General features: G+C 40.5%; 1 pseudogene; it reads left to right on the top strand.

Moving 5' to 3' along the window:
* Nucleotides 1-8,235: 8,235 nt before the first annotated feature.
* Nucleotides 8,236-10,258, top strand: LOC129072225 (probable inactive 1-aminocyclopropane-1-carboxylate synthase-like protein 2; annotated as a pseudogene).
* Nucleotides 10,259-11,930: the final 1,672 nt, after the last annotated feature.

Below are 11,930 nucleotides of genomic sequence, written 5' to 3'. Positions count from 1 at the left end.
TGCTGGATAGAGTAATCTCTGTTGTAGGTCCTTGCTTTTCATCACTTTGAACACATCTTGCCAGTCGTTTCTTGCCTGCACAGTTTCTTTTGAAAAATCTGCTGATAGTCTTATGGGAACTCCTTTGTAGCTAACTCCCTACTTCTCCTGCTACTTTTAAGATTCTCTCTTTATCTTTAACCTTTGGCACTTTAATTATGATGTGTCTTGGTGTGGCCCGCTTTAGGTCCTTCTTGTTTGAGACTCTCTGTGCTTCCTGGATTTGTATGTCTATTTCCTTCACCAAATTAAGGAAGTTTTCTTTCATTAAGTTTTCAATTTCTTGCTCTTCCTCTTCTCCTCTGGCAGCCCTATGATTCAGATGTTGATTCATTTGGAGATATCCCAGAGGGCCCTTATGCTACTCTTTTGTTTTTGAATTATTTTTTCTTCTTGATGTTCTGGTTAAATGCTTATTCTTCCTATGTTACAAATAGTTGATTTGAATCCTGGCTTACTCCCCTCCACTGATAGTTCCCTGTAGATTTTTCTATATTTCACTTAGTGTAACTTCATTTCTTCCTTTATGTTGTTACTGTACTCAGTGAATTCTTTGGGCATCCTAATCACCAGTGTTTTGAACTCTGCATCTGATAGGTAGTTTATCTCCATTTTTTAAATTTCTTTTTTCTGGGTTTTGTTCTGTTCATTCATTTGGACCATATTTCTTTGTCTCATCAATTTGGCAGCCTCCCTGTGTTTTTTCTGTGTATTCAGTAGAGCTGCTTTGACTCCCTGTCTTAGTAACGTGGCCTATTGCAGAAAAGGCATCTGTAAGTTGTATGGGGAACAGCCTTAGGTAATTGCCAGGGCTGGGCAACTGGCTTCACCACTTTGTGGCCCTGTGTGGGAGGAGGGCTTGGAGAGGGAACCATGCCATTGCCAGACTTCTGGAGGTTTGCCCAGCACTTGCCCCATTTCGAGTTACTTTGCCCACTGGCTGTATGCAACTGGCACCATACAGCTGTAAGCAACCAGATGTTGCTCTGGTGCCGAATCCCAGAGTGGGTGGGTTTGTGTACATTCTGAGTCCCTGAAGGCACTTTAAATGGAGTCTCCTAAAAATCCAGCAGTTTCTTCCACTGCTCCAACCCTCCTGGTTTTTAGAGCCAGGAGCTGTGGGGATTCACCTTCCCAATACTGGAACCCTGGGTCGTGCAGTCTGGAGTGGAGCTTGGATCACTCACTCCCAAGGTATCCCTCCCAATTTTTATCCACCATACATGAATGCAGGACATCTGCTCCACAGCCACCACCGCCCCTACCTCTCCATTCCATACTGCATCTCTGTACCTCTCTACCTGTCTCTGAGACTCTGCCCCTTCTACCCATCCAGGTGAATGTGGCTTCTTTAAATCCTTAGTTGTGGACTTCCATTCAGCTCAGTTTTCTGATGGCCCTGGGTGTTTTCTGTTTTAAGGTATCATTGTAATTCTTTCTATGGTTGCGCAGGGAGGCGAAGTGTGTCTACCTATGCCTGCATCTTGACTGAAAGTCCCCTTAATTGCTTTATTTTAGTATTTGTAGAATATTTATATAAAAGTATTCGGTAGATGACTCTTCACCCCTATCTCCTAATTCTATTTTTCCTTATTTGATCTCAAATAACTCAAACTCTAATTTGGCTACTTGGATTTTTTCTTAACTTAATCATTATGACAACTATCTCTCTCATGATTTCTACTTTGTAATTTATCATGTTGCCATTGTTAAATTGTTTCTGAAATCCAACAATTCTATTAAATTTTCTTTGATGTATTAAAAAATTATTTTCCCACCCCAGTTAAGAAACTTCTATGACTCACCCTTTACTTGCCACTGTCTAAACAATGCTCATTTGTTTTATTATCTTACATAAATTGTGTTAATATCTCTACAATTTTACGTATAGCCTGTGCCTACTTTTGGAACACCATCACGTTTTTGTCTTATTTAAGGGAGCCTCTGTTAACCTAATCACATGGAGACTGTCCAGGTTAATGCCACAAAGCCTGTGGTGTATTTAATAGCACATGTTAATGGTTTTCTATCTATTAAGGTGACATGGGTATAAATTCAGTGCTCTATATTATTTTCCTCTTTCTGTTTTAAGTTTAATATCATCTATTATAATAACGCCTTACAAAATCTTGTAGGACCAAGGGTGAAATCACCTGTTAAGACCTCACAAGTTTCAATGCTTCTGAAGGTTCATGCCTTGCCATTGCCCATGTCCCCTAACCTAGACTTTTACAACCTAAGGAAAATGTTTATAGGGCAAAAGCAAGGAAACATGTAACCTTTAATGGTAAATTTGTGACAAATGCTACATAAGATGGATCATGTAAGATTGATTTAAAAATAAATATGCTCAACTTCTATAGATGAAGGTTTACTCAAGGACATGTAAGCAACTGATGGGAATTAAAATATAAATGAAAACAAAAGGAAAGTAAAAGAAAAGATCATCACCAAATGCTTTCTAAATCATCGGATACATGCTCTACACCAAAAAATAACATAGAAACACACACTCCTATGCACCCATCCCACATGACACACTCCTAGATCCTTTTCATATCCATTAAATGCCCCTTGAATTAATTTCATTACGCAGTCAGTTTGGGATGGAAGATGGAATGGAACCCATCAATACAGTAGGCCACTCTTTGCTGGGATTTTAAGTAACATCTACATCTTTAGAGAGTCGCGAAGCTTTGCAAATTTCATTGATGTCTTTGATTGGCATAAACTGCAAGTGACTCTGCATTGTGTCAGGCAACTCTCAGATGGTTCCAGCCGACTCTGCAATGAGCCACTACATGGCCAAAAGCACTGCAAGGAACATATCACATCTTTAACTTTAAGCAATAGAGCTCAGCCTGCCGTGTTTTAAATTAAACACCCCCTAAGTAATTGTACTCAAGATTTGAAAAGTTTTTGCTTCTTTAAGCAGCACGAGCATGCACTAATAGCTTTCCCTTTTATAATTTTGAGAATAATAACCATTGGGGGGACCTGAGAAGAAAGTTAGCCTTCAAGGTGTAGACCTCAAAGCAAGGAATGAAAACATAAAAGCAGTTATGGTCTGCTTTAGACATCTTAGAATAGAGAATAATGGTCTCCGCTCCTGTCCTCATTCCTCCTGTGATCAGAGCTCCATTTGCAGTTAATGGCGATTCCTTCTATAGGAGGCCTTTTAGAGGATGTGTGGATTCTGAACAGAATCACAGAACTGAAAAGTGTCACTGAATGTAGCCTCCGGACTGTTCACCACTTGCAGCTCATAGACAAAAAAGAAAAGAGAAGCCATACAATCAGCAGGTCTTCCAAGAAGCGGGCAGGCCTAAAATGGTCTCTGAGTGGCACAACATAACACACAAAATGTCATCCACATGACATGAGGTTCAAATCCAAGACACCTTGCTTACTAGCTACCGGAATTCAGAGAGTTTCATAGTCTCTCTGAATCTGACTTTTTTTTCACATGAGAAAGGATCATAATATAATTCCTACCTTGTGTGTCTACTGCGGTTATTATGCGAGGCAAAGTCTGTGAGGTACGTAGGGCAGTGTCGGGCACCTAGAAAGTGTTCAATAAATGATGACTATAAGGTGACAATGGCAGTGATGATGACAAAGGGAATGCTGACATGTGATGGCCATTTTTTTTAAGACTATTTATAGTCCAGTGTGTTATGCTCTTTCTTCCATGGAGCTTTTATACACCCCATTCGCTCCCCTCTTGACAGTCTCTTATCCTTTCCACCAAAATGTCATCATTCTGAAAAATTTGCCAAAGCATTAATGTCTCCAGGGAGACTGCCCTGAATCCATCTGATTTGGATGCCCCCTTCTACTCTTGACATCAGCTGGAGCAAAATGTAGACAGAAAGTCACCTGGAGAGGCTGAGTTCTAAAGTGAGATTTAAAGATGCTTGGGTTTCTACATATTCCAGACACTGTGCTGATGGACGAGAATTGATGAATAAATAAGACAAAGGGGTATGGGCCATCGACATGCTCCCAGGGCAGACTTAGAGCTACACCAAAACTGTGACAAAAGCTGTAACAGAAGTATGTATAACATTCTGTGAGAACATGGGAGGAAGAAATCAATTAAATTAAAGCAAGACAGAAGGAGAAGTTTTATGGAACATTTCAGTTATAAAATAACATCTGAGTTGGACCTTAAAGAGTACAAAAAGTTTCCTAAAAGGATCTTATCACAACAGATTGTCCTCATATTTATACAGACAAACCATTTCTAAGGAGTATTGGGGACACAGCTCGCACTGAAATATCAATAGATTATTCCACTTGCGAGCAAATAAAAGACAAAGAAGTTGAATGTGATAGCTTATATTTAGCCTTTCATTTGTTCCAAGGGTGAATTTTAATCAAAGCAAGGCTAGATGATGTGAGCACAGAGGTAATTTGGGCGCTAGTACCAGCTCAGGTGGTGGTCAGGTTACATTTGCTTCTCTGTGATGGGACTGCTGGGTGGTTAAATGAATTGATGATTGCAAATTGCTTTGAAAATACACAATGCAGAAGAAATGCCATGAATTACTGTTGTTCAATATACTCAGGAGACAAACTTGTCTCCAAACAGAGGGTCTCTGAAAGATGGACTATGTTTAAAGACATTTAAGAGCTTTCCTTTTCACAACAAAGATGAAATTTTTAGCTAGATTTATTTTAAAGCCATCAAAATGTCTAAAGATAATCTTTTAAAAATGACATTATAACTGAATAAATCTAAAATTGCTCATAAATTCCACTTACAGGAAACTTGAAGAAAAAATGCATTAAGCTAAAACACTTCGCTTAAAAATAAATTAAAAGACATACAAAGCTTCCCAATTGTAGCTGTGATAGCAGAGAACAAATAAGAGAAAACAAATTAAAGCTATCTAATGCATATAAACATACAGAGAGGATTCTTTTAAAAAGATGCTGCAAGAAATTGCTCAGAGAAACTCATATTTGATTCAAATAATCAATCATTCCTTACTTCAAATGGTTTTCAGCAATGTTTGTTAGTCTCCATTAACTCTATCCAACATTTACAAAAGATAAAATAGAAATGAGATCAGTCATATAATAACGGTAATAATTTTGATAATATATTTTTATTATACTTTGTAGTTCACATAGCAAATTTCACTATCTAATTAATACTCAAAATACTGTGAAGTAGATAAGACAGGTGTTATCATTTTTTTTCTTAATTTTTAAACAAGTAATTGAGGCAAAGAGAGGTTATCTGGCTAGAAAGGTTGAAATCCCAGAGCTGATAGGTGTCAGAACCTCGGTGACAACAACTTCTTCTCATTTCTAGGCTAGTGACCTAATGACATTATTTTCAAATACTGAGAAGAGCTTCTTAATATCTTTATCTAAATAGCAAGAAATAACAGATTTTTTTTAGGTTAAAATAGAATTAATATTTATAGTATTTAATTTTTAATTAAACATGATTTTAAGAAAAAATGTATTTACACAAGAAAATGGAGCAGTAACAATGAGTCAGACAAATCTTTCCCAAACTGTGTTTCCTGGAACACTCATCCCAAAAGGTGCCAGTGAGTGAGCTGTGGGAAAAAAGTTTTACGGTAAAATATATGTGGGAAGTGCCGCTTAGTCGGCCTCTTTTTTTCCCTCTATCTACATTAATACACAAAAACTCTAACAATATTTATAGCTAAAAAACTCATTGCCACTTTCTATCTCTGTGTTTCTGAAACTGGAGTAGGTAGTCACCTGAGTTTAGGGTAGACTAACATGACAGAAATAAGTGTGGTAAATACCTCAGGAGTAACTATTTTAATGTGATTGTAGTAAACACTAAAAGATACAAAACATAATTTTTAAATTAAAGCAAACAAAAGGCTTTTACTTCAAAGCACTTTGGCTTGTGGGAGGCTGCTCTACTGCACAACCGAAAGAAGCTTGGGTGGCGAGTCCACACCCCTCTGCCATTACAAAGCCCTCCCTAGAAGCATTTGAGAAAAAAATAGGATCTGAAACCTGGATAAAATTGGCACACCCAATATTTAAAACAAGCTACATACCTCCTTACGTCTGGATTTACCAGTTAAAAAGAAAATGGAGGAGAACAAGGGAAACAAGCCTCAAGTAACACTGTGTTAAAGTAACCCTTGATGGCTCACTGCATCTTCTGCAGAAACCACATATTTCACTGTCACTGGTAATGCAAACTGTTGTCCCAGTTGTCCAGATTTGAACAAGTTCTGGTAGGAGTCTTTCCCATCTGTTTTAGGGTAAGCATTCATTTCTGCCAACTAGTTACTCACTTGGAGCAGGTTGGAGATGAATTATTGACCATATTAAAAAGGAGTTTCATCATAATGCCTAAGTGAGCTGCTCCACAATCTAAATATTTAGTTACCTGTTTCTTGAACAGGTAACGTTGTATGAGAAATTGCAGAGGAATTGTAATTTGTGATTTGTAGGAAGTATCCTGGATGTCTCCAGTTTGCAAGTTTTGAGGCTGTGATTGTTCTGAACTAATAACACGTAGAAAGAAAAGAAAATTCAACGATAATGCAGTCGACTGAGGTCCAGAGACCTACGTCCTGGTGGCTCCTGTTTTGCCTTATATGAGTCATCATTTAATTGGGTCAGTGTCTGTATCTGAAACATGACAGTATATTTGCTGAGATAATTTCCTACAGTTTTCTACCTCAGGCTGAAAGCTGGAAACATACAGACACTTGCATGCATGCGTGCGCACACACTTGTCAAATCTCACATCAGAATGTAAAACACAATAGACTCATTACCTAAGACTTGGATTTTTCCATAATGCGACTCTCAAAATATTAAGTAATGTCTCACACATGATAGGCACTCAATAAGCAACCAGTAGTTGAACTGATATGGGAAGGAAGGAGCAAATATTTTTAAAAGAGGCACCAAATCAAAAAAGCTAAAGAAATGGTTGCTGGCAGGCATGAAAAAAGGATAGTCAAGAAGCAATGTAAATACAGATTAGAAACAAAATGAAGTGGGGCCTGCTAATTACTGATAAGGAGTCAGAAAGAACACAGAATTGTGATTGACTACCGTGGCTTGAAATTTCACGCACAAATGATAGAACCTTGACGACCCTCAATCAATCACTGTAAGAGGGATCCTTTAACATTAATGAAGATATAAATGTAACAACTAAAAAGGGGGGAAGAAATTCTTGTTTTAAGAAACTTAAAAGAGGAGGAAGACAGTAATTTACTTTTCCACAGATAAATTTTTGTGCACTGTTCGAATTTTTGCCATATGTGGGCATTTATTTTCTCAATCCTTTCCTCTCCCCTCCCTTTCCCTCTTCTTCCCTCCTCTTCTCTTTAGTTATTTAAAAAGCTTTCTAAAAAATGGTTTTTAAAAGAGAAAATAAAATATTTAAGTGTTATATTCCCAATTGACTGGTTTTGTTAAACAAATACATTTATCTTAATAAACTTGGGGATAAAGTCTGGCATAAATATACCAAAATTGAACCTATAATTAGTTTCTTTTACAAAATAACTCACATGATAGTGCAGGATAAGGAAATAACTTCAGGGTTTCAATATATTGATTCAAAATCCAATGAATCAGTACCTAGTTGTGAGAGTTTGGGCTAATTCTTGGGAATTTAGGCACTTGCAAAGTTAGAGGGCACAGACCCCAAGACTGCCCTCACGTTTGATGCTAGTTGCAAGTTTGCTGGTATTTCAAAAGCCTTCTCAGACTCAATAATTCTGTAGAAAGACTCACAGACTCACAAAAGGTGTTGTATTTGGTTACAGTTTATTACAGGGAAAGGATGTAGATGAATATCACACAAAGGGAGGAAGCACCTTTGGCAGAAACATGAGAAGTACCAGATACAGAGCTCCCATCACTGTCTTCCTGTGGATGTGTTACTTTCCTGCCAACAAGGGAAGCTCACCAAGCCTCAGCGCTCCAAGGTTTTATGGGAAGTCCATTAATAGTATGATTGAATGATTAGTCATATGATTGATTTCCATCTCTGGGGTGACTGGTACCATGTGACTCAAAGCCCACATCCTAAATCTCCACTGATACAAAGCACATTAGTAATGCAGTTGGCAATGTTCAGGTTCATTAAAAAAGGTGTGCATAAACAATCCTACCTCAGTTCATCACCAGCCATACCTTGTCCAAAAGTCTGCAACCAGTCTTCAGAAAATGGATGAGCTGAAGGAGGCTAGTGCAGGAAAGAAACAGGACAGATCCACAAAGAGGAGAAGATGGAAAAGGGGACCTACAGGAGAAGAGCGAAAGTAGCGTCAGGACGAAGGAGTTAAATGTAAGGAAGAAAAGTTACAGGCGATAACACAACATCTTAGAGAGGTAGTACTTCAAAGGTTTCAGAAGTGACAGATTTGCAATTGATGCAAAATACGAGGTACAAAGAAATAATGACAAATAAAAATAAGTAATGATTTCTATGACTCAAAGATTTTATAAATGGCTTGACAGAGGGATGGGCCACTTCCTAGGTTATCTGTCACCAAAGGATAAAAATGTCAGAAAATCTAAGGAGACTGAGAAAATTTTACTTACCAGAATTCATACTGTATAAGATCAGAAGACCAGACATACACTAATCAGACATACACTGATAATTAGGGTGACTATATAATTTATTGTCCAACCTGGGACTCTTCTGAGAGTTATATGGGGGCTATTAATAATTGTGGAAGAAGAAAGGTTAGTGAGAGGAGGGGGGCGGTGGGGAGCTGTCTGAGCCCTGACGGTCAGGGACGATTGCACTGGGCATAAGGATTTCAGACCAAAGTCTGGTCACATGTGCGTCACCAACAGACACTGCCCACAAGCCCTGTGGCCAGATGAGGGGACAGGGCCTCAGAAACCGGAGACTCCACATGTCACCTGGAGCTCCAAATGCCTCACCCTTCCCTGGACTCCAGGGGTGAGGCTGGAGGTGGGCAGCAGGCCCAAATGTCCATGCAACCTGACCAGCTGAGTCACCAAATGAGCGATTCATAAGCTGCATTTGTTAGTCTCGACCTGCGCAATCACGGGATTGGTATCTTTGTCTTACAGCACTCCAGCTTCCAGGCCTACACCGCCCCCAAGTGACAAATACCATGAGGACAAGAACACCTAGGGCTCGTTAACCTTGACATCAGTGAGAATAAGCTCTGCACTGATCTGAGGGCTGAAAGGGTGAGTTGGAGTGACATGAACTGATGTTATCCTTCTGGAACATTCTGACTGGAGAGGACAAGCATTCCTGATGGAAGAAGTGGCCCAGTTCCTGGCCTATTACTGCCAGGCACCTGCTCTGCTTGATGCAGAAAATGTGGTTGTTCTAAGTGGTGGCTACTCTGTCTTCTCTGCATTGCCCATGGTTCTCTGTGATCCAGGTGAGGCCTTTCTGACCCCTGCCTCTTCTGTGCTGGCTTCCCCTATACTTTCTGCCTTTATGCAAAAGCTGAGCTCATTCATGTCCACCAAGACAGTGAGATGACAGAGATGAAACACCCATCTGTTCCAGCTCACTGGGGACAAGTTGGAGAAAGCCCCGTTTGAGGCTAGGCTTAAGGGGGAAAGGGACAAAGGCCTTGTGCTCATCAACCCTTACAATTCTCTGGGAGGCATCTCCTCCTGCGACTCACTGAGGGAATCCCTGGAATTTGCTAAGAGGTACAACCTACATGCTATTGTAGATGAGATTTACATGGGGACTGTGTTTAATGAATCCATCATATTCCATGGTGTTCTGACCATGGGAAGTTTGCTTGACCCCAATAGAACTCATATGATCTGGGGCACCGGCAAGGGTTTTGGGGTCTCTGACTTCATTTTGGCACTTGGTCCACCTACAACAAGGAGGTGCCCTCTTCTGTGAGCTCCTTGGGCTTCCTCCACAGCACCTCTGGCGTCACCAGCACAAGCTGTGTCAGCTGCTCCAGGGCAGAGGATGATTGACACAGTGTGACACAGTGAACCTGCCCATTGACTGCTCCCAGCTGCAAACAGCTCACGAGTACATCACTACCAAGTTGAAGGCATTAGAGATCCCTTTTCTCAATTGTGGCTCTGGTCTCTATGTCTGGATCAACTTAAAAGAGTACCTGGCCCCCACACCTTTGAGGAAGAGTGGCTACTTTATCTCTGCTTCCTGGACGACAGGCTGATACTGCCCCCTGGCGAGTCCTACATGTGTAAGGGGACTGGCTAGATCGGCCTCCCCTTTGCGGAGAAGGCCCTCCACCTAAAATGGATTGCCATGCATCCATTCTCTCAGGCATTAGCGGAGCAGAAGCAGGATTTGTTTGGCACAAATGCACATGAAGGATGCAGAGAGGGAGTAAACAGTCTGCCTCCCGACCAGCAGCTGCAGCCAATCACATGCTCAGGGTCCCTGACCTCAGCCTCCGGTCCAGAAGGCTGTCGTATTGACCTGATCTGTGACAGAGCAAACAGCTGTCTCCTCCAGAAATGGGCTCATCTGACACAGTCATCTCCCTCCTTAAGCTGAGCATCTGCCACTTTTGGAAGCTTTGCATTTTTTAATTCTTTTCTAGCCATGTTGTGGTGTGAAATGATTTTAGGAGGTTTTGGGTGGGAAAGCTTATAGGAATAAAGGAAGCTCTGGGTGGGTTTTATCTTGTAACTTCTATGTAATAAATTCCATATTCTCCTAAGAATAATAATTGTGTAAGAACTAGGCATAGACCACATCAATATATAGTCAACCCTACTGATAAGCCTTTCAGGGAGAGAAGGGCTATCAGGCTCCCCAAAACATTTCTCCAAGAGTAACAGCAGTTTGGGCAAGTCTTTTTTAGCTGAGTATCATGCTGGTCTAGGGCCTGAATGATTGCTCAGCAACTGCCAGAGTAAAAAGGCCCCCTCTCTGGTAGTCCCCAATTCCTGCCTCAGTTTAACCTGTTAAATGTGCTGAACACATATTTCGAGAGTATTGACTTGAAAGGGCATGAAAAATGGTTGGTCTGAATTTACAACATCCAAAAATATACTGAATAGGTCAAAAGTAATCTAGAAAGGCAAGACATTGTCTTCTCTAAATTTCCCCTCTGCATAACTAAACTTTCCTTCTTCTCACAGGGATTTCTCCTTGGAACTCCTCCCCAACTCTGTCCTTCTTGAAGTTTTGCCACACTTGCCATGTCTTCATTTTATTATGGCTCCTAAATCCTGAAACTACCAAAGAAAGCCCCTTATATTTTCAGTTATCCAAGTAAGACAGAACCCCCTGGGCCCTATATTATCGATATATTAACCAAAGGAAACATCTAATGTATGTCTGATTCCAACAGTCAGTGAGCTGGGTTAGATGTGGGAGTTGGGGCTAAATAATCCAGTAGGATTACAGTTAGACGATAGTACCAGGTCATTTTCAAACCATGACTGGAATTACTTTTCTATATTTAGCCAGAGACAGAGATTTTGTGTGGAGACATGTTAATTGCCCTACAAACAGAGTCCTAAATGGTCCATATGACAGCAAAGAAATCTCTGAGGGGAAGATTTAAACTCTGGTTCTAAAGCAAGGAAGCGATCACCTTGCATTAAGAGATCAAGATGTGATGAGATTTACTTTTCTCATCTCTCCCCTGTGAGGGGCAAAGGAGCATTAATTGAGGAAAGGGGGTGCTGATGATGGGTCTGCTATCACCTGAGTGCAGGTAAGTAGGGGACCTGGTCCAGAGCCTGAAGTAAGCGCATGGCAAGGAGACCTCATCCACTGGGGGCCCTCAGCTTCACCAATGGTTCTGTGGAAAATCTGAGTCAGGAATGGCAGAGGTCGGTGGCTGGCTTGTGCCCTCCCTTGGTGACAGCTCCAGGCAATTTTACTATCCAGCTGTTCTGTTTTTCAAAACTAAAGT

The sequence above is a fragment of the Pteronotus mesoamericanus genome, unplaced genomic scaffold, assembly GCF_021234165.1.
Source record: "Pteronotus mesoamericanus isolate MK-2021 breed Mesoamerican mustached bat unplaced genomic scaffold, CSHL_Meso_final contig_116, whole genome shotgun sequence".
Classification (NCBI taxonomy): Eukaryota; Metazoa; Chordata; class Mammalia; order Chiroptera; family Mormoopidae; genus Pteronotus; species Pteronotus mesoamericanus.
This window is presented reverse-complemented; position numbering and strand designations above follow the sequence as displayed.